Consider the following 23,756-nt stretch of genomic DNA (forward strand, 5'->3'; position numbering starts at 1 on the left):
GTGACAGCTCAGTTTAACTGGCTTGAGAAATGGAGGCACTTCAGTGTAATGCTTGGTTACAGGATGGCATTTAAATGAAGCACTGGGGCGTCACAGACAGGTAATGGGGAGTCAGAAGCACCTTGCAAGGGGTAAGGGAAAGAGTAAAGGCATCACCAGCAGTAAATAGAGTAGACTCAGACGTGAATGGGAAAATCATGCATCTTATTCCCCAAATGAAAAAGGTTCTTTTCAAATATTGTAAATTCTCGATTCTCCCCCTGATCAAGTACTACGTAGCGAAAGTCAATCCAGTAATCTTATATGGTCTAGAGGCCAAACCATTACTTTGGTACATAAACTGGCAAAAATTGGAGGGCCTCATATGGAAGAGAGTGCTTGGGTTACCAAACAGCGCACACATTTCGAGCTTGAGATTTGAGCTGGACTTAAAATCCTTGGGCTCTCTTGTAGAGTGGAAATTGTTTTCTCTCTTTCGTCAGAATGTCACTGCACAGGATCACATGTTATACGGAGAGGTCAAGGCCCAACTTGAGCACTCTAAATCAAAGATCCTCTCTAACTTAGAGACAAGGGCCAAGGAGATCCTCGGAAAAGCGAACGCTGATCTGGAAACATTAACCAATAATCCCCTAAGTGGAACCGAGTGACTGGATCATAACAATTGCAAACCTACAAAAATCAGCCACCCCCCCTCAATTTATTTCTAACAGTTGACAAGAAATTGGGTTATCTGCCGAGATATTTGGTAAAATTCCCCGATTGGAAGATCCGAAAAAACTTCCATAGAATTTGTTTGAATCTAATCCACACTGGAGAGGTACTGGCCAAACGAAGGCAAGGAGAAGCAGCTCACAAACTGTGTGAAATTTGTAATAGTCCAGCAAACCAAATGCCAAAACTCCTGCTAATGCAGTGTGAGGGCACTTGACCTGGTAGTGTGTCCTTGTTTGAGAGATTTGTGGACAGGGAGGAGGGAATGGAGTCAGTTATGTTCTGGGACAGACTGATCTCCGGGCATGAAACCGCCTTAACAATAAATGTGGTGCAAGTTTTAGAAAGAAGCAAAATCGTCTTCTGAAGCCACTCATAACTGGAATTTGTGGACCGTGGTGGGATGTCCAAACACCTCGACCCAAAGGAAATTGGGCACACAAATTAAGGTTCTTGGGCATTACAAATGAGAAACATTATGTATTATTTTTTTATCCACACTGTTGAAGAAATGTGTAGTGAATGCTTGCGGTCATAATGTAAGGAATATCCACTGTTTTGTTGTTAGACTGTTTTTACGACTATCTTTGTCTATTATTTTTATTTAACTTATTTTGTAAAAGGTTCTTGGAACCAAAAAAAAAAAAAAAAAAAAAAAAAGTAAAGGCATCACTGGCGAGAGGGAAGTAGCCCCTGCCAGCTCCTCTCCAGAGACCAGAAAAATAAATAAGTAGCTATGCAGGGAGAGACGTCCACGCGTAGGGCCAGCCCTGATTTTTGCCTTGTAGGTCTATACCTATAAATAGGAAAAACGAAACAAGCACCAGGCCTGGCTCAATACAAAATAAGTGACATAGGACCACTTGGCAACCAGAGTTGCCCAACTGTAACACGGCTGTCACTAAAACAGCCACTGCAGACCAGGTTGCTGCTTACTGGAGACCTTTTGATTTAAGCATACAAAGGAAGGGCGGGGGTTTGACTAGCGGAGGAGAGATTCTCAATCCACAAAGGGGTCTCACCATCTTGGATTTTGCTATCGCTCCCAAACTTCCTGTCTCCCGCCCCACTTCCTGCAGACAAGAAACTCTGGGTATGACATCAGCAGGCAAAGGACACTCGTTAAGCAGCCAGTATTGGACCCTTAAAAACAAGCTTGCAGTGGACAAATACGCAGTAGCAATTTGCCTTTGTAAGAGGGGGAAACCATCCCCTTAAGTGGATTCATATTTGGAAACTAGAAGAAAACACCTGGACTCTAGTTGGGAGCCCAGTCTGCTCCAAAGTCCTCTGCCAGAGGTGAAGAGGATCGACATCCAAGCAAAAGTTTAAAAAAAGAACTTGTGTCCCCCACTATCCCAGGGGCATATTAAGGGTGAAGCTGCTGTATGGACCAAAGCCTTACCTGCTGTCTGAACACTAGAATCAGGATCCTGCTCAATGGAAGTAGCAGTTCATGCAGGTGCCTTCTGGTAACAATCCTAGAGTGGAAGTGCAGGGAAAAGGACTGAACTTGCCCTTGAACAGGGCTCCCCTTCTCCGCAATGTAAAAGCCAATGAACAGCCCTAGGCCTCGGCCCTAGTTATGATATGATATGATGTGGCATTTTTAACACGCCTGCCTCAAACTGCTTGTGAGCTATACTGACCCGGACATCGCCTGCCGGTCCCAAGCTTCTTTGTAGCACGTCATGAAATTGTTACTTGTTGATCCGCACTGCGTCTTGGATTCAGTCGCTGTCCTCACCAACCAGATGCCAAATAACCACTGAATAAAACACCTAGAATCCTGGCTCAACTCTGTTGAGCCCTGAAAGACAAGAGCTAAAAGGTATTTGAAGTGGCCATGTCCCCCTGGTTCACCATAAAGGACCCGGGTGACTTTTAAGCCCCCTTTCCTACCTTATTAAAAAAGGCATCTTCATAAACTTTGACATTTTGCTGCCGAAATCTTTGCTGGGGTACCACAGTGTACAAACCAATAGTTTCCCTTTAGTCTGTGTTCTCGGTGTTTTTCGCTTACAGGGGCAGGCCAGGAGTATTTTATTAGTGGTGGACAGTTATGTTAGTTTAAAGATCCTATTGTTGTATAACCCTTGCTGGACATTCATGGACTATGCAACCCTTGTACTATTGTTGTTTGTGTTGCTTCTGTACTAGCTCACACCCCTTCCGAAGAGTATAGCCTGCGCTCGGCCACGTTGCCCTAAATGGAGAAGGAACTATGCCTGTCGGGCTGTGACCATTTTACCCAGATACGGCTTTAGGCATGGGCAACCCAGGCAGTCTCCCGGGTGCCACATTAGCCCCCTGCCACGCCAGCTCAGGGGGAATCTTTCAAGGGCTCCCCTGAGCTGGCATGGTGAAGGCACCCTATTAAAATGAAAAGCACCCGCTCTCGTGCTGACGCTCCAGCACGAGAGTGGGATGTTTGCCATTTCAATAGAGCACTGTTGCCACACCAGCAGGGGTCAGCTTTGCTGGTGTGGCAGCAGCGCTCTAATTAAGTGATAAGCGCTCTGCTCCAGCAAGGGAGAAGGGCACTTTCCATTTCAAAAGAGCACCCCAGCTGCCCCCTGCTGATATGGCAGCAGCAAAGGCGCAACCCCAAATATGGCACCACGCCACCTTGATGGGGGCAGGCACCAAATTTAGTTTCGCCTGGGCCCTGCCAGGACTAAGGCCAGCCCTGATTTTACCATGATCATCCAGAGCAGTAATCATTTCGTCACAGACCCCCCCTTTGGGTTTAGACGTTTTTGAGAGAGTGGATAAACATGTAATTTTCTGTGAGATGCACCCTCACAACCCGTGCTTTAAGCGGGCTGGGCCCCGGCAGTTTTCAATGCAGGGCTGAACTGCACCCCCCCCCATACCACCACGGCGGGACACATTATCCCACCGCAGCCACGACAGGAGATGCGCCCGCCATTAAGTCAGGCAAGGTGACAGAAATGCCAGCCAGCCACAGTGGCTGGCTGGCACTTCCGTCAGTCACTGTAACTTCCTCTGGTGACCTTTCGCGCGAGGTGTCACCAGATGAAGATACTGTCCTTTTGTCTCCCCACCCACTCCCCAGGTCACCGAGGTGTCTTTAACCCACGGTGAACTTGGGGACTCTGTGACATAAAGATGGATTGAATTGTGTACTTTTCAAGCCACGTTTTAAAAACCTAGAAATATGTTACATATTTCTATGTTTAAAAAAGAAGGCTGAAAAGTACACAAATCATAGCAAGGTACGCAAGCCATCTTGAAGTACACAAACCATAGCAAAGCACGCAAACAAATATATAAATGTAACATTTATATATTTGTGCGCGTACCTTACTATGGTCTGCGTACTTTTCAAACCATCTTGAAGTACACAAACAATAGTAAAGCAGGCAAATATATAAATGAAAGCATTTATATATTTATGTGCGTACCTTACTATGGTTTGTGTACTTTTCAAGCTATCTTATATAAACATAGAAACATATAGCATATTTCTATATTTATAAAAGATGGCTTGCAAAGTACACAAACCATAGTAAGGTATGTATAGAAATATATAAATGCTTACATACATGGATATATTTGTTTGCTACCTTACTATGGTTTGTGCACTTTTCAGGCCACACCCATCATGCAAGCCATGCCCCCAAATGAGGACCCCCCTCAATGTCCTACCCCACTTTTAAAACCCTGCTCACAGCCAACATCAGAGAAATTGGTTGTTGTATGACTCATTGAAATATCACCATCATGTTGTGCTGTCTTTGCAACATCCATTTAAATCCAATAGAGTTTTTTTTTTTAAAGCATTCGGGGAGACTCACTTATGCCCTGGCCGTTTACAGTACTGAAGAACCAACTTTAGGAAGTTAGGTAGAGGAATACTGAAAACTCGTCTTTCAAATTACTGGAGCACAATTATTTCCCCTATGGAAGAGTACAAATACATTTAAAATTGCCCCTTTAAGTTTAAGCTTACAGCACAGCCATTGGACACCCCTCGACCAAAAAGAGAGAAATTGGGATTTTTGACTGCCAGAGTAACAAAACAATAGCTCCTATCAGCGGCCGCCTATGGATTTAACACTTGAATCCTGAACAGTCATCCTGATTGCTAGTTACCTGGTCAAATGTTATGTGCTCTCAGTTGCTTCCGTTCGACTCTGCCAGGGCAAGAAGCAGCCTTCCATTGCTCTTCTGAATCAGGAACACCGGTGCTGTGCATGATCTGTAGTCCCTTGAAACGTGCGAAATGCCTGCTCTTCGGCTCTCTTCCGTTCTGCCCAATGATTGGCTGCGAGGATCCAAGCACTCACCATTCATGGGGAGGAGTAATTCCGCCTGCTTGGCATCAACAGACCGAAGCAGTTGCAAGCCGAGCTGAAAAAACATCCTGTGTACTTGTCGGCAGCAGCTTCTCCTTTCATTCAATGAATTCCTTTCAGTGCTCATCACGTTTCACTGGGTGTCTTCTGTTGGAGTGTCACCAAGTACTTGTCAAAGGCGAGATCCCTTTACTTAAGTGTTATAGAAAATCCTGCTCCAGCGAACAAAGGAACGTGAGGATTGTTAAGACTCTCGTAACAAGGAGAAAAATAGAGCCGGTGTTATGTAATATTTGGCATTTTTTCCAATATATTTGACAGCTGTGTGCAAATGTGAATATTTTTTCGATAAGCCCGAAAGTGGCATAGGGCGTGGAAGCTCCTTGGTGCGCAGGTAAGTGTAGTTGGAGACCCGTCCCTCCCACCAATGAATGACTCCACATTCATTGGCAAGCAAAACCCACGGGAGAAACAGGTAAGGTGGAAAAGATTAGGCCGTAAGCTTTATTACACAAACCATAACCATGATACATAAAAACAGTTAAAAGAAAAAATGTTGGCCAACTCAAGGCTGATCCCTTCCGCTCTTTCAGTAGCTTACGGACACCCACGCCCAGCGTACCTGCTGAGCTCTTCTCTGTTAAGATATTAATATTTGATTGCAGGTAATTACCCTGGTCAGTGTTCCTGCTGTGCTTTTCATATTTACTGAGCCAGCAGTCCTGCTGTGCTCCTGTTATTTATTGCGCAGAGCGTTCCTGCTGTGCTATTATTCTTTATTAAGCGCAGCGTACCTCCTGTGTTCCTATTATTTATTAAGCCCAGCGTCCCTGCTGTGCTCTTCTTATGCACTGTGCCCAGCGTCCCTGCTGTGATGACTTTTTTATGGTATTCATATACCTTTCACTTTTGAAACCCCAATGTTTTAGGATATTTCTTTGTGGCCGGCTCAGCGTTCATGTCATGTCCTTTTGTTTTTGCCAAGCTTATGTCGTTGTTTTATCATTTTCGCCACCACTGTAGCCATGCTTGTGTGTTTTTGCCCTTGTTGGTTTTTTTTTATGTCATTTATCTGGGTGGGAGCCCGGGTTATTTCTTGAACCGTGTTAGTGGCTTGTGCCCGCCATGTTACTGCGAGGGAAGGAAATGAGAGGAGGCTCCCATTTCCTTCTCCTATGGGCCAAAACTGCCCTGAGGGCACATTCGCTCTTCTTGTGCCTTGCTGGCGCGGCCCGGCCCCGAACTGGCAACCCGGAGTTGGCAGACCTTTGGTCTTGCCATCTGGACGTTGTCAAACACCTCACAGGTATTTGGCACCTGTGCAGTGCCCGGTCCGAGTGACCAGGCCTGTGTGAAGGGGAGATGGTCCTTTGCTACCTGCGGCTCCTACCTGCGGCTCCTACCCACCCTCCTTTGTCATGGGGGGAAGGAGACAGTTCCTGGGCACATGGCCACCTCCCAGCTTATGTGCCTGGGCCTCCCACCTCCGGGGCCCAGGGTGAATAAAATAAGGACGATATTGAGAGTTGTGCAATAAAATCAGGACTGTTTCTGAAAGCTGCTTATTAAACAACTTTCAAAATCGTCCTTATTTCATTGGAAAAAATGTTCAAACTTGCAGGCAGCTGTCAAATATATTGTAAAACAAAATTCTCATTTCGTATCCTATCTGGATCGCAGCTCGGTTTGCAGCTACTTCAGTCTGTTTTATGTTCGCCTATGAGAACAGCCGAAGACCGGGGATACCAGAAAGGTACAGGATATTAAATAACAATGGTTGACCAAATGTCAACAAGGCAAATTCTGGACAGGACAACCCTTGCAATAAAACTAGGCACTTAATGGAAAATCCCCTCTCACTAATGTGACAGGGGGTTTAGATTCTATTAAAGACAGGAGGCGAGTATTATGCATTACAATCTTTACTTCTGAAACCACAACAGCAAAGAAAAAACTTTTACAAACAAAAAAGATTAAAAACAGAACTAAATAGAGTTCAATGTCAATGTAAGGGGGGACTCCCCAATCCATCATGGAGGACAGGTCATGCCCTGCAGGAGACCAACGAGCAGGGACCCTCCTCTATATATGTCCTTTGCTCTAAACCCAACTCCTCTTTCTGCAGCTGTCTTGCACCAGACGCCCATTTGTAACGATCCAACTGCGTAGCGCGGAGAAAAGGATCCAACGAAACTGGAGGAATCTCAACCTCTCTGAAACCTGAAGCTATGACGAAGGTCTTCTGAAAAGGACCTCTCACCCAAAAGCTGAAACGATATGAAACAGAACAGGGCAGTTGGGTGGAATAAGAAACAGAAAAAAGGGTGGGTGGGTGGTATAATAATCACCTCCTGTCTTTAATAGAATATAAACCCCCTGTCACGTTAGTGAGGGGGAATTTTCCATTCGATGGCATGACAGGAGGCTTCATATTATGCAAGTTTAAAGCCCTTGCATCACAATAACCCCAACATGAACCATACACTTGAGATAAAATAAAATGCTTTTAATGATTATTCCTTTGACCAATCAGCTGCTTTGATCATTTTTTCCCCAGGCCATCCACGGGAGAATGTCATAAACACAATAGCACCTTAACTGAAGAACCAAGGAGTAACTAATTCCCTCTTTTCGCATACTTTATTTACTCTATCTAATCAAAAGGGGGGCAAGGGACCCTGCAACAATGTTCTCACAAGAAAGCAGCTGAGAGGTATTAAGAGGCTAAGAGCCCCTGTACTTCATTCAATTACACATACATCCAAATCTCTGGAAAAACTTGGATAAGAGATGGAGGAAACCAAACCCTTACACCTCCTGGCAATAAGGAAAGTGACCCCAGGAGGCGAGAACCTTTTTATATAGTCCAAATAAAAAAGCTCTGATACCAGAAAAAATATTTTTTTAACAGGAACGAAACCCGTATAGGTGACTCGGAAAACCATTATAGCATAGACAATCTTTATCAGAAAAGGACAAAACAGACTAATCTTCCTAGAAGAAATAAACACCTAGCGTAGGTGGGACCTTATGCCAATGTACTAGAAGACCCTGCGCCCCAAGGACTGCTTATCCACTTACTTCACTCTTAGCGACAACATGTCTCTTTGAGATAGTGGCAGAGAAATGAATTCATCGACATGTAATGTTGCTCGCTAAACAACTCCACCAGGAGTTACCTATCTCTACTGTAAGGGAGAAAAAACAGAACTTAAAAGTGCGCCACACACCAACTAACCCAGCGGTTCCGAGCCGTGGGGTACTCTGATTTATCAGAGGTTGCCCCGAAGTCCTAGTGACACAGATACAGTCCTGTGAAGAAACACCCCAAAATCACAAGGAAGAGATGAAAACTTCCACTTAACTAAGGGAGAAGAAGATCCTGAAGGGTCAGCTTGAAAGAGAACAACTTGTTGGGATGGAGAGAGGCCACGGGTGGAGGGACAAAATTGGTAATATCCACTATCATTACCAGTGGGGCTGGGAAAACACCATCGAAAGAAGCCAACACTAGCGTTGTCGACTGCCTGCGCACCCAAAACAGGACTCTTGCTATCAAGGCAAAGGAGATACACATACGAAAAAGGGGAAACTCAACCAATCCTGGAGGAAAAAGTCGGAAGGCAGTGCACAGGAATCCCTACTCAAAATGTAGAGTCAGGGAGACTTAGCATATACGTCACAAGGCAAAATAATAAAGATTGCCCAAGCGCTCATCGCAGGAAGTCTTGATTCTATGAAAGACACGGAAGCGAGCATTATGCTTCAACTTCTTTAATACTGCTATCCAACAGCTTTTTAAATCTTACTTTTCATTTTTTTTTTTTACTCGTGTGAAATAGAAAGAAAACACAACATAAATGAAAACACATGGGCATACTACAGTCCCCATGAGGCCTTGCTGCTTGGTAGTCCTAGCCTCTATCTCACTGGCCAATCTGAGACCCCTTTCCCTTACGAATGTCGGGTGCACTGGGTCCCTTCCTCTTCTTTTTAGTTGCTTCCATGACTGAGAACAATAAACTTAACTCAAACTCCAATGTCTTAGATGACATAATGTCCTATTTCTCCTTCTGCCTCTTGCTGTGTTGCGCTGATCCTTCTAACTGTATATCCTTAAGAACTCCCTTCAACTTGCTCCATGCGTCCTACTCTCAAGGATTCTTTTGCTCTTCCCCTATGCAAAGAGAGATTCGCAATGTTAGGGAGGGTGAATACTTTCATTATCGTCAGCTGCCATAAAACTCTGTTATTAATACCATATAAACATCATAACAATTCATAGTAAAATACAGGCTCACATATTCCCACAGGGCGGGATAATGCTCGCCTCCGTGTCTTTAATAGAATCAAGACTTCCTGCGCTGAGTGCTTGGGCAATCTTTATTCTATGACAAGACCGGAGGCGAGCATTATGCTTGTTCAAAGTTTTCCACTACTGCTGAGGCTGTATCGGAGACTGGCTTAAAGTAGAATGTCCTGAACACAGAATCGCTCGACCAGTCTGCTGCTCTCATGATCTCTTGCAGCGGAACTCCTGCTGCGAAAGTGCTTGATGCCATGGCTCCTCTAGTAGAGTGTGCTCCAAATATTGAAATATCAATCCCAGCTAGCTCCATCACTTCCTTAACCCATCTAGCTATGGTGGCTGTTGCAATTGCTTTGTAAGGCTTCATACGCGCTATAAGCAGTTGACTAACCCCTGCGGGTCTCAACGCTGTGGTCGCTGTTTCCTAACATTTTATGCATTGCGCAACACAATTTATCATTGTTCGGGAAGTATGGGTATGAAATCACTTTAGAGTTCGTCTTCGTCCGCTGTACTATGTTAAACGCTTCTCCCTCCAGATAGAAAACCTTTCTGTCTATCTCTAGAGCTTTCACATCAGAAACCCTCCTGCACAGTACCAAACAGAGTAATGTCGCTAACTTCTCTGAGAGTTGTCTACTGGATAAAAGGTTGTTCCTTGGCCATTGCTCGAATAATCGCAAAATCTTGTGCACATCCCATAGGGAAGAATATCTCGGCATGGGAGGCTTGCTAACTTTCACCCCTTTCAGAAGCCTTGTCACGGCTGGATATTCCCCTACCGGAGCCCCATCCATTAGGTCGTGCCCAGCTGAAATCGCAGATCTATACACTCCGACTGTCCTGAATGCCCTTCCGGCTGTGGGCAGACTCGCTAGGAAGTTTACTACCTGTACTATAGGTGCTGAAATGGGAGAAATACTCCTCCCCCTGCACCATGATTCCCAGGCTTGCCATGCGGAATTATAGCTCCGGATTGTGGAAGGCGCCCAAGATATATTGATAAAGTTTGCAGCACCCTCTGAAAGCCCTGGTAGGCACCATCTACGCCTGAAATTCTGCATGCCAACAGCGTTAGCGTACGGTCCTGAATCAGAGGATGTGGGGTTCCCGCTGGATCGGAGAATAGATTTGGTCTGAATGCAATCCTCTGAGGGAAATCCATAGAAAGTTCCATCAGAACTGGAAACCAGGCTTGCGATCTCTATTCTAGCGTCACTATCACTATCTCTGCTCTGTCCCTGCGCACTTTTGCTAGTACCCTCGCCAGCATCGCAAAGGACGGAAAGCGTAATGGATCTGATCTCCCCAATGGAGAAGGAAAGCATCGGTCCCTTGCGCTTCCGGGTCTAACTTCCAACTGAAGTATCTCGTCAGTTGAGTGTTCAATCGTGAGGCAAACAGGTCTATGTTCAATGGGCCCCATCTTAGTTCTAGCTTCCGGAAGACTGCTCTGTGTAGTTTCCAGTCGCTGTAATCTAGCAAGTAACGGGAGTTCCAGTCTGCCATTGTATTCAGGGCCCCTGGGAGATACTCTGCTTTGACCATTATTCTTCTCTCTAGGCAGCTGTGCCAGAAATCCGTTGCCAGTTCGGCCAGCATCCTGGACCCTGTGCCTCCTAACTCGTTTATATATCTCACCGCTGATATGTTGTCCATCCTTAGGAGGATTCAACCTTGTGCTCAGTCTTTGGTAAAAGCTTTTACTGCGAAGGAGCCTACGAGAAGTTCTAAGCAGTTGATGTGCAGCTCTAATTCCTCTTGAGACCATTTTCCTCCCATCTCTGCCTGACCGCACCTGGCCCCCCAGCCTGACCTGCTGGTGTCCGACTCTATAATGAGCTCTTGGAAGTCCCCAAAAATAGCTCTGCCATTCCATGCCTCCATGTTGTGGAGCCAACAGACCAGCTTTGCTTTGCTCTCCTCGTCTAGAGCGACTAGCCAATGATATCTCCAGCCCCTCCTCAAATACTTGATCTTCAGCCTCTGAAGGGCTCGATAATGTAGCGGGCCAGGAAAGATCGCTTGAATGGATGCTGCGAGGAGTCCCACTATCCTGGCCAGATTCTGCAGTGAAATGACCGGTTTCATGAGTGCTGATCTCAGATCTTTCTTTATAGACCTTATCTTGGGCGTCGGAAGCTATAATGTTGCTTTCTTTGTATCTATGGTGAACCCTAGGAATTCTAGCCTCTTGGTAGGTTCTAGTGCAGATTTCTCTATGTTCACTAAGATGCCCAATCCCGAAATTAGGTCTATTGCCCACTTGACTTGCCTCTGCAACCGGCACCTGTACTCCGCCATAAAGAGGATGACGTCTAGGTAGACGATCATCCGAATGCCTTGTTCCCGCAGAGCCGCTGCTACGGGTCTCATAAGCTTGGTGAGGCTAAGCCGAATGGTAGAGTCCTGAACTGCCATATTTCGTCACTCCAACTGAATCTTAGGAAGGGGCGGCACTTAACTGCTATCGGTACTGTTAGATATGTGTCTTTTAGATCTAGGCGCGCCAGCCAGTCCCCCTTTCTGAGCAGGTCTCCTAGCAGATAGGTCCCCTCCATCTTGGAAGTGTCTGTACACTAACCAGCTTTTCAACTCTTTCAGGTTTATTACGGGACGAACTTTGTCTTTGCGACGAACTAGGAACATGTTGCTCAGAAAGGTCAATCCGTGTAGCTTTGCCCTCTCTATGGTGTTCTTCTGCGCTAGGGACTGAATCTCTTCGTCTAACAATGCTTCTTCTGCTTGGGCTATCGGCATGCGTCGGGGAGGAACTGTCTGTTTTGGAGTCTCTATGAACTCCAGCACGAAACCCTGCACTGTCTGGAGGACCCATGCGTCTGAAGACAGTTTGCGCCAGCTGTTCAAAGAATGCAGAGTTCTGCCTCCTACCGGAGGATAGCTCGCTAAGCGCTGGTTCACCTGTGTTATTGCTCTGGTGCTTGTATTCTCCATGGCCGCGGCGCCCCCGGAGGCCTCTGCCTCTGTTGGGAAAAAAGGCGTCCCGCTGGTGCGATTCCCAATACTGCGCCCTTGGACCTTGGGGCCTTCTGCTGGAGTTGAAACAGCCGCTCGATCGGCCTCTATATCGACTGGCCCCGGCAAAAATTCTCCCTGGGAATACTTTCCTGATGGATGCTTGAGCCTTTTCTAAGGCAGTGAATGTCCCGACAAACTTGTCATCTCTTTAACAAATGTGTCTCCGAAGAGGAGGCCTTGGGCACTCTCTCCTTCTTTGTAAGAGGCCAGATCACCTAGCTTATCTATTTTCAATAGTTTAGTTTATTCATTTGTATTGCGCACCAGACCCGAGAGTAGGAGGGCGCATGAGCAGCATGGTTATTCAAAGCTTGGTTACAGGTTGCTTATACATATCTTATACATATCACTTACAGTGTTGCAGTGAGGTACAAAGGGCAGTTTTACAAGAGAGGTATAGAACATTACAGATATTTTAAAGAGTTTGCAGATAAGCATTCATTCTAGGATAGTGGCAGTGTGGTGTTGGGTTAGAAGTATTAGTGATCTTTGTTCTTTATCCATTGGATATAATTGCGTCTAAAGTGTGTAAAGGTTTGGGGTGTCCTGAGGGATGGTGGTAGGGCATTCCAGTGTTGGGGTGCCTTCACCTGGAAGCTGTTGCCGCCCATTTTGGTGCGTTTGAACCTGGGGATTATGAGTAGGTTTGCGTTAGAGGTTCTGGTGGGTCTGTTGGGGGTGTATTTGCATATTCTGTCTGCCAGATAGCGTGGGGCAGCGTTGTTCAGACATTTGTGGGTTAGCGATGCTACTTTGAGCAAGATTTTGTCTGAGGTGTTGAGCCAGTTATGGGATTTCCGGATGTTGGAGATGTGGGCTCTCCTGGGGATGCTAAGCGCTGCTCTGAGAGCGTTGTTTTGGAGCATCTGAATTTTGTTGGTGATTTGCTTGCTGGCTCCTACGTATAGGGCATTACAGTAATCCAATTTGGATAATACCAAGGCTCTGGCTAGTGTAATGCAATTCTGGGGGGGATAAGAAGGGTTTGGCTGCTCTTATAAGCTTACATGTGTACCCCGTGGAAGATGCCATGGAGCTAACCTGTTTGTGGAAGGTTAGGGCGGAGTCGAGGTATATTCCTAAAGTTTTCACTTCTTTAGCTACCTTGATCGGGTTCCCGTCTATGATGAGGTTGGTGTAGTTTTGGTCTAATTTGGTTATGTTTGTAGAGGACCCAAGGATGATGAGTTCCGTCTTGTCATCATTTAGGCATAGACTGTGCGAAGCCATCCATGCCTGGATGATGAGGTACACCTTGTTCACCAAGGCCAAATCCTTGTTGTAGTCTCCCGTCAGCGGGATGAGGATCTGTGTATCATCAGCGTAGTTGGTGTAGGTGATACCCAGGCCATCTAGATCATCAAACAGGGGCTTCGTGAACACGTTGTACAGAGTGGGGGAGACGCAGGAGCCCTGAGGGACTCTGCATGTGATGGGGATGGGGTCGGCAGCGGCAGTGGTGGAGAAGACACGCATGGATCTGTTGCTGAGGAATGACTCGATCCAGCTGATGGCTTCTTGGGAGAAGTGCGCAGCTGAGTCCAGACGATTGCATAGGATTTTGTGGTCAACTAGATCAAACGCCGCGGAGAGGTCTAGTAAGAGTAGTAGTGCGGTTTTACCGTTGTCTCTGAGGGTGTCTATTTGGGCTTTCAGATCAATGAGGGCTGTTTCAGTCCCGTGTAGGGGCCTGAAGCCTGATTGTCGCGTACCTAGGAGGTGGTTTGTTTCCAGGTGTTTTTGGATTTGTTGGTATGCTGTCTTGTCTAGTATCTTGAGCAGGAAGGGGACGGTGGTAATGGGTCTGTAGTTGGTCGGGATAGAGGGGTCAAGGGAAGGTTTTATAAGGAGGGGGAGGACCCAGGACTCTTTGAGGTTACTGGGGACTGTTCCTGAGGAGACCGAGGCATTGATGAGTCTGGTGATGAATGGCGAAAGGTCTCTTGCCGCATCTTTAATGATTTGTGGGGGACAGAGGTCGCCTTTACAGTTAGATGGTTTGAGGCTGAGAATGATTTTTTCCACTTCTAGGGTAGATACTTTGGAAAAGCTGAAGCGAGTGGTGTTGGGAGGGAGGTGAGTGGGTGAAGTGCTTGGGGGGTATTAATGGGGTTGGTTGATTTGGTGAGGGAATCTTTCTTGTTTCTAATTTTGGTTTGAAGGCCTATGAGTTTGTTGTTTAGTGCATTTTGGACGCTATTGCACCATTGTTTGTTCTTCACGCAGGTATCTGGGATAAGCACAGGTGTTTCCAATTCTTTGATAATTGTAAACAGTTCTTTGGTGCTGGAGTTGGATTGTGCGATCCTCTGGTTATAGGATTCTTGTTTGGCAGCTATGATTTCTTTTTTGTAATTGGCCTTGATTTTGTTAAGCAATAACTTGTTGTGGTCTGTGGGAGACTGTCTCCAGACTTGTTCCATTTTACTTTTTTCTAGTCGAAGCGCTTTAAGGTGGCTGGAGAACCATTGGTTGAGGTGCTTTTTTGGTTTGCTTTTTCTGAGTTTTAGGGGTGCACTGGAGTATAAGGCTGTGCGCATGGTATTATTATATCCTTCTACGAGGTCATAGGGGTTGGAAGCCGGGAGTCGGTTGAGCGTAGGGAGGATGAGTGGGATCAGTTTTTCCACAGTGATATTTTTCTTGCTTCTCGTGGGGAGGGCTGCGGCTAGCGTCAAGTTAGTTATGGGGCTTGAGGCTTCAAGGGAGAAGGAGAGGAGATGATGGTCAGACCAAGATTGAGATGAGTTATTGGTGATAAGTGCAGCACAGTTATGGTCTGCTACCCAGTCGAGGGTTCTTCCTTTGTTGTGGGTAGGGCCGGATGCTTTTTGTGTGAAGCCTAGTTCAGACAAAGTGTTATTAATGAGGGTGGCCTGGTGGTCTTTGGGGTCTTTGTAGCCTAGGTTAAAATCTCCTAGGAGGAGGCATTGCGAGGAATTTTTTAGGTTATCGGTGAGGATGGCACTGAGGTCTTCCTCGAAGGATCCCAGGGGTCCAGGCGGTCTATAAAGTAGGTGGATGGATATCGTTTGGGGGTTAGCAGTGGGCAGCTTGGCTGTGAGTGCTTCGCATGATGGAAGGTGTGTAGCAGAGTCTAGTCTGATGTTAAGGTGAGTTTTGGCGATGATGGCCAGGCCTCCGCCTCTAGGTTCAGTTCTGTCTGCTCGGATGATGGTGTAGTCGATGGGGATGGCTAGCGATAGGGCTGGGCCTGCGGCTGCATGGAGCCAGGACTCTGTTATGGCTAGGAAGTCTAGGTCTTCGGCTAGAATAAGGTCTGCAATGTCCGTGGCATGGGCATTTACGGAGCGTGCATTGATGAGGGCCCCTTTTAAGGGTGTGGTGGTGGTTTTTGTAGGCGTGGGGGTGGTCGCTGTATTGCGCGCTTTGTTTTTGGTAGTCGTAGTATTGAGTGACTTTGGTTTGAGTTTTTTTAGCGTGAGGTTAGCGCAGGTGCTAATGGTAGTTCGGTTGGTAAGTTTAGATTGGGTGGAGTCTCTGGCTCGGGGCTCATGTAGTCTAGGTAGTCTGGACCGTAGTCTGGTAAGCCTGTCTGAGAGGCTTGGAGGAGAGAATTGGGGAAGCATGAGGGTGTTGCTAGGCTCTATGAGGCGGGGTAAGGTGTAGCTGACAGTACTGAGGGCAGAGCTAGGCGGGCATGCGGATTTGAAAAGGTGGAGAATGATTCTCAGCAGTATTGAGTAGATGCCTGGGAGGAACATTTTGTTAACTCAAAAGGAGGACATAAAAAAGGGTACAATACAGTGTGTAGGTGGATTGAAACAGCTAGTGCGACTTACCTAGATTCGAAATTCCAGCAATGGGGCAAAATACAGTGTGCGGGCAGGCAGAACTACTTCAGAGAGTAAGCAGGGTGCCCCTAAATTCAAATTTAGCGGGACAATAGCATTGATCGGCGTCTCTCCGAAGATATCGCACAGTTTGCGTTCCCCAACATGCAAAACGCCCTTTGGGCCCACCCTGCTAGAATAGCTGGGTCCACCGGCTCTCCGGTGTCCTTCACTCTTTCTGCTAGGTCCATCACTTTTACGATGGGTCCAGTCAGGTCTAGCAACTTTTCATGGCATGACTTCCATGCTCTGTCCATGCCCTTCCTAGCGTCCTTTCCTGCTTTTGTTACAAATGTCAGCATTTTGGGGTCGAGATCGGGTGTCGGCCACCTTCTCTGCTAACTCTGGCGTCGGGCACTCTGCTCTGAGCGGAATCTGGTGTCCTTTTCTAGAGGCTTCCTCATTATCTGGGACATGTATAAGGCCACTCTCGGTGTAGGTACCCATTCGGTGGACCTTGGGTGTCTAATAGTATCTGGTTCAAACATGTCCGACATGTCTTCATCATCTTGGGGACTCTCCACTATGCTGGCTTTTGGCTCGCGGGGAATCTTCCTCTGCGAGTTTATGCTCTCCTTGCTCAAGCTTTGTACTTCATCCTCTTGTTCTTCCTCCTGCTCTGAGAATGATGTAGCTTCCCCTATATTGTGTGCCCCTGGGGTAGGGGGTGGGAGGCTGGGCAGGGCTGATTTAGTTAGAAAGGCGCTTTTTAGCCTGTTGAAAGCATCAGCCGCCTCCTTGGGCTTCATAGTTTTCCCCATATTTGAGCCTGGGGGAGTAGAAGAGTGTTTCCTCTTCCGGGCCACTTTTCTCCCCTTATCATCTCACCTGGATCATCGTGCGTGCCAGCTGTTTCTGCCCAATAATTCTTCGAGTATCAATAACCTATCTTGCAGGAGCTTGACTCCCTGAGCAACAGCTTGTACCAGAGAGTCTCCTAAAACTCTCTTAAAGCTATTAGAGATGTCCATCTCCTCTTCTCCCAAGTACTTCTCCTCTAGCTCCTGCACCCTCTCACTTCCTTCACTCCAGACCTCTTCTCCCATGTTGCAAGCCATGGGGTCTGTTGCTAGTGTCTACATTGCTGGTGACAAGCTGCTCTATGATATGTAGCAGCTGGAGGCAGTGCGCTCCGTTGTAGACTCTTGTCTTATTTCTTTTTATTATTATTATTTTTTTGTATGCCTCTGAAATCGTGTCTGAGTCTGTCCCTCTGGTCTGCTTAGAGCACCGCTAAGGGACCGAGTTCTCTGGGCGTACAGGGAGCAGGTAAGAGGGGCTACTTGTGGGTGGTGATTGCTGCATTTTGGCATACCTGGCTGCTCTCCTGAACTGCTACATTTTGCTTTGTTCCCTTAGCTCTGGTGTCGCTGCTCCTGCCTTTTCACTCAAGCCCCTGGCCTGTTAGTTATATTACATTTCTACAGGCTGCGCTCTTGGGGGGAAAGTCTTGTTAACGTCTCGTTCAAGACCTCTCAGAGTGAAGGGTTCCCATAGAGTGGATGCTTATCTTGTATCCTTTTTGAAGTCTGTATCCTTTTCAAGGTGTGCTACAAACCCTCCAAAAGGGGCGTTTACTTGTATGCTTTTGAAAGTGTGACAATCTATCTGGACCTCACACCTCCAATAACCTGCCTTTACCACTCCTCCAGAACTTATCCAGCCTTTTTGGGGTGTGTGCCATTGTTTGGGGTATTACTTAAGGAAATGGACTGAGATGTCCTGTACCTAATTGAATACTAACCTACAGGGAGTTTGCGAAAAAATAATGCTTTGATATAGTAGTGTCCAATTAGCACTGTCTGCAGTACACTTGGCTGAGTAGGCAGGTAGGGCTCCCATATGTGTCTATAACAACCTTCTCCTTTTATTGGAAGGAAATAAAATGAAAACATTCCATCATTTACACTCAGTATAACCACAAACCGAGCAGGTAAGGGTTAAAGCCCTTTAACACACGACTCCTATTTTCGCCGTAACAGAGGAAAACATACTGCGCAAGCGCACATCAAGCTGCTCACCCTAGCAAGGTGTGGCACCCAGCAGTACACGAGGGGGAACTTTGCACTATAATTCAGGCAAAGCCTGAAGCCAAGTAGGCCGAGGTACACCTAGAGTAAGGCTAATCAGCTGTGCCAAAGAAACTGCAGGTATGTCTTGGAATGGCGCTTACGATTAAGCTCTTTTTCCATAGACTTAAAATAAAAACAATATCACCCAAACTGTGTTGTTACTCTTTCATCTATATGAGAAAGATGAAAGGCTGAGATGGCTTTGCTGTAATTCGAACCTGCAGATCACACACACATCACATTAGCATGCAACCCCCCCTCACCTGCGCAACACCTGCAGCAAAAAGCTTCTGAAAGGCAAGCAGGAGGGGCAGGGATGAGAGGCACACCAATGGTCATTTGCCAAAGCCATAACATACAAAAATATACCTATACATGTGTTTAGAATTGTTATTATTTTTTTACCATACTTTCAGAAATTGAATTTGGAGGATTGGTTCAAACCCCCAGCCTTTCATGTACCAGCCACAACACTTACTGACTGTGCCACTGGGACTGGCCCAAAATATATTAAAATATTTCATAATATTTTTTAAGCTCTATCTGTTGAGCTATTGGGTCCCCATCCTCGCGCGACGGGCCTGAAGCAAACCTTCTACCTGGCCCGCGCGCACTGCGTATGAAGTGGGCTGGCCTCCTGGGCTCGTAATCCACGGAGAAATGCCGAAAAGAAAGCCGCGTACAGACGCAGAATTTGAAGTATAAAGGCCCACACGCGTCGGGTCTGAAGTGAAAAACCTCCGACAGACCCGTGCATGTAGTCCTAGAGTGGGCGGGCGCTAGAAGGCCAATGCGCGTCTGGCCTGAAGCTAAAGCTTCCAGCAGGGCCGCGCGCATCGGGTTGAGAGAAAGCAGGACTCCGTCGAAAGCGGAGCTGCTTCCTAAAAAACAAAATACCGCCAATAATAAAGCAGCAGTCGCACGCACACTTTACAAAAATGTAAAGCCTCAGTGACACATGAGGATTAACCACACCTATAATAACAAAATTAGCAACACCAAAGTGAAGCAGTAAGAGTGTAACTTAAAAGTAAACACTATACTCTACACATTATAACATATCATATATATAATTTACAATAAATTATAAATATTATGCCCTCTACTGACTAGCATGCAAGGCACAACTAGGAGTGACTTAGCTGTGGTGTCAGCAGCAAAGAAAGAGGAGTTGGGTTTAGAGTAAATGACATATATAGAGGAGGGTCCCTGCTCATTGGTCTCCTGCAGGGCATGACCTGTCCTCCATGAAGGATTGGGGAGTCCCCCCGTACATTGACATTGTTCTCTATTTAGTTCTGTTTTGAAATTTTTTTTGTTTGTAAAAGTTTTTTCTTTGCTGCTGTGGTTTCAGAATTAAAGATTGTAATGCATAATATGAAGCCTCCTGTCATGCCATAGAATCAGATGTACTACATACATTAAAGACAAAGAACACAATCCAAAATCACTTGTCATTCAGTGTCATTGTGTGTAGCAGCTGCTGCCTGTATGCGGTCCTCTTGGCCAACATCACTTATCCTGCTACCTCAGGGTAAGAGCAAATCAGAATTCAGACGGTGGGCGCAACCACAAGGGCATTGGCCTGTAAGGTCTAAGGAAAAAAGGAAACCTAGAGCAGCAGTCACCATGGAAGGACATGCTAACTCAGCTAACAGCACCAGGCAAACAAAGTTACAAAACTGCACATGCAATGCTTCCTTCTTGCCACTACTCCTAAGTCTTTCTTAAGTCTTTCAGGCCTGCCCTTTTTATCCTGATACCCTCTCCACGCCCCAGGTTCCTTCTTCACTACAATATTCACTGTGGCCTAAAGCAGTTTATGCTGTCCTCCTGCTGCCCGAATCTCCATATTTGTTCTGCCTGTTCAGTATTGTTTAGGGGAGAGCAGTGGTGAAAATTGAACATTCTTGGAGGGGGATCCCACAAGTGCCGGTGTGGGGGTGGAGTTTGGAGGGCAGGGAGTTCCGAGGAGGCAAAGTTCAGAAGGGGCGGAGCTGCCAGTTGAACTCCCATCAAAGCAAATTTTTAAAATAATATTTTAAAATGGTGCAATTGCTTTCATTGCTTCAAAAGTACACAAACCATAGTAAGCGTACCTTGCTATGGTTTGTGTACTTTTCAAGTAAGCACAGTCCGTGTCAAAATGTATTTTGACATCCCAAACTACAAATACCAGAATTCATTTGGGAAAGGCAACGATCACCGATGCCGCATAGCTGGGGGCACGGTGATCATTGCATTTTCCAAATGGATTCTGCTTTCTGCTCAGTCACAGGGTCTTTGACCCCTGGCGAACCTAAGTGCTCGCCTCAGTGATGTAATCTGCTCTGTGCGACCACACTGTGCACAGTGCACTCGCACAGAGCAGATTAGGTCACAGAAGCGAGCCCCAGGATCGCTGAGGATCTGCCTTCGCTCCTGCTGCCTCAGTGGGGGGGGCGGAGCCGGAAGAGTGCTCATGGTGCCAATGTGCTGTGTGTGGCACCGCCCCCCACTCCCTACCGTACCGAAGAAAGTGCTTTTTTTTCTTCTTTTCTTTCAAAAGCCCTTTAGTTTGTGATGTGCTATTTGGGGGTGAGGCTGGCCGGATCCCGAGATCCGGCTACACATCTGATCCCGAAATCCGGCTACACATCTGATCCCAGCCCTATGGTGAAATTCCTTTCAGCAACCTGACGCCGGTGACGTCAGACCGCAGTTTGAATAAAGGGGCCGCCACGCATGAATCACCCGCGGCCCATCACTGCGAAGACCCTGTGAAACCAGCCCTACTGTGACAAGACCACACAGACCAAGAAGAATACAAACCCACGACTACATACTCAACCCGAGAAGATGGAGTAATGAGGCTCAAGCCTCGGTATCCAAAAATCACAGCTGATGGATAAAAATCTATCAGCAAGAAGAAGAACAAGCGCGCGCATGAATCAGTACATGTCCGGAGCTTAAAGCATCAAGATGGTGGCCATGAGTGCTCTCTGTGCGATCCAGCATTGTGCGTTAGGCCTGCAAAGCCTCATTGTACTGGCAACGAGGCCGTCGCATGGAGGTGGAGGGCCCTCCCACCGATGAACCGGACACCGATACCTAGCCACGCTGTGATCAGTGCGGTCCCGATGCGCTCCAACAGGCAGTCAGGAAGCTCTGCCTGACTCGCGGACAGTGAGTGCAATGGCGTGGTGACTCCGGAGCGGGCGGACGCCCAGGGAAGTGCCTACATCCACTCTCAAGGTTGCGGCTCCTCATAGCAGTGACAAAAAAAAAGATTTTTGTTTTCTTCATTCCAAGTTTCTGACCTGCTTGTTGTCCCCTGCCCAGTAAATGAGAACTTGGTCCTCAGCAAACGTGGACATTGTGGGGCGCGGGATGCAGCACAGCGACCTGATCACCTTTTGACCCTGAGTGGTGGTTCCCCAGTGTTAGTGCTCGTCTCATCACTTGATTGAGACCCCTACCCCAGCACTGGGCCGATTTGGAGTGGCAGGCGAGTGAAGGGGGCCACACAATGGCAGATGACGTGGGTGTGACCCCAGAGCTGCAGCTCCAACACCCATACAACAGGGATCTCTATCACCCCTGGTAGAATTTGATGTCACTGGGGCCCCATCCAGCCCAGTCCCACAATGGACGTTATTGCTGGAAAGGCTCGAATTGTACTTCGATGCCCTAGGAGAAGTAAATGTCCATGCCATGAGGTCAACGCTTCTATATTCATGGGGCCAGCGATGTACACATTGTTTAAAACACTGTGGCCTGCAGATAATTCATATACAGCTGCTAAGAATGTGTTGAGTGAATATTTCACCCCAATGGTGAACCTGGATTATGAATGGTTTGTCATGTCCTCGGCTAAGCAAAAGGAGGATGAATCCCAATATTCTTTTAATGGCCAGCTCAGACACTTGGCTGCTTCCTGTGCATGGAACAATGAAGAATTGGTGATATAGCAACAACTGATACAGGGCTGTTCATCTAGCAAGATGAGATGACAAATACTGAGGGAGCGTGGCATCACATTAGCCTGGATCCTTGTGATGGGCCATCTCATGAACTGGCGGAGGTGAGGGCCTCCAAAATGGATGCAGCCATGAAGACATTCAAGTTAGAAGAGGGATGTGCTGTTAGCAGGCAACAAGCGTGGAAGCATGTCTACAAATCAACGTGGTCTAGGAGGAAAAAAGGACCGGCAATACCACCATTATGCCCGCAGTGTGGATACCACTTGCCGCATTCTACTGATTGTCCAGCGAAGGAACACGCGTGGAAGATGCAGCATTGCAAATTGTTTTGCAAGGGTGTTCTGTGTTCCCTTGCCTGCCACAACGTTGCAAGATCTGGCGAGACTGCATCCACTAACCCCCGAAACAGGCACCCAATGTGGCACAGATTAACCCAGTGACAGACCAACCGGAATATTTGTATTTGGTATTTTATTTGTATTTTGTAATGCGCCTTAAACAAGCCGCTGTACAAAGGATCAAAGCGGTACAATAAAAATGAATAAGCAAAACAATTCAGAAAACAATCGGGGATATTGCAGTAGATGAGACTTCAAAGTCCCACAAAATAATGAATAGACAGAAATAGAGCAGAGATAGTAAGGCAGAGCATTCCAGTAAAGGGGAGCAAGAAGCTCAAAAGAGCAAAAACGAAACTGGGCACAAGAAGGACGAGGAGCTAACAGTAAAAACTGGGAAGACGAGCAAAGAGCGTGGGAAGGAGTATAAAGAGATATCAAAGCAGTGAGACAAATAGGAGCAATACATGAACAGATTTGAAAACAAGACAAAGAAAATTAAACCTAATTTGAGCATGAAAGGGCAACCAACCAAGAGATACAAGCGAACAAGAAATAGAGTCCCGAAACGGGAGAAGACATAGACGGCGGATAGAAGAATTGAATACGGATTTAAGAGGAGCAAGACAAGATTTGGGCAGCCCAAATTGGGCCGTAGAGCAATAGAAAAGTCTAGAAAAGATCAAAGAAGAAATTAGAAGTTAAGCTGCTTGAAAAGTAAGAAAATTACAAGCTTTGCGAATAATGCACAGATGGAAACGACAGGAACAAGATGTTAATGAAATATGGTGAGAGAACGAAAGATTAGTATCAAAGTGAAGACCAAGGTTTCGGGCCGTAGGTGAAATTGAGATCCTAGATGGGGGAAAGAGAATAAAAGAAGGAGAAGGATGAGGAGGAATGGTATTAGCAGGAAAAAACAGAACTTCAGTCTTCCCGGCATTAAGCGTAAGATAATGGGAAGACATTCAAGATTTAATAGCAACTAGACAAGCAGAAAGAGTATGATGAATTTCATGAGAGAATGAGGAAAAGGAGAGAAATCTGGCAGAGAGTATCTGGCTGAGGATGATGACAAAGAAGACATATTTTTTATTTCAAGTGTGAAGGGGATGAACAAAAAGAAGAAACGGCAGCCCAGGTGCG

At 46.5% G+C, this 23,756-nt stretch overlaps 1 protein-coding gene across 1 annotated transcript in view; it reads right to left on the minus strand.

Moving 5' to 3' along the window:
- The window catches only part of PDCD2L (programmed cell death 2 like), a 349,431-nt gene extending 344,435 nt beyond the window's left edge, over positions 1-4,996 (minus strand). The window contains exon 1 of the mRNA XM_069639933.1: positions 4,834-4,996. The gene's annotated coding sequence lies outside the window, so the exon portion shown is untranslated. The remainder of the gene's footprint in view (positions 1-4,833) is intronic.
- Positions 4,997-23,756: the final 18,760 nt, after the last annotated feature.

The sequence above is a fragment of the Ambystoma mexicanum genome, chromosome 1q (genome assembly GCF_040938575.1).
Source record: "Ambystoma mexicanum isolate Mex_15411 chromosome 1q, UKY_AmexF1_1, whole genome shotgun sequence".
Classification (NCBI taxonomy): Eukaryota; Metazoa; Chordata; class Amphibia; order Caudata; family Ambystomatidae; genus Ambystoma; species Ambystoma mexicanum.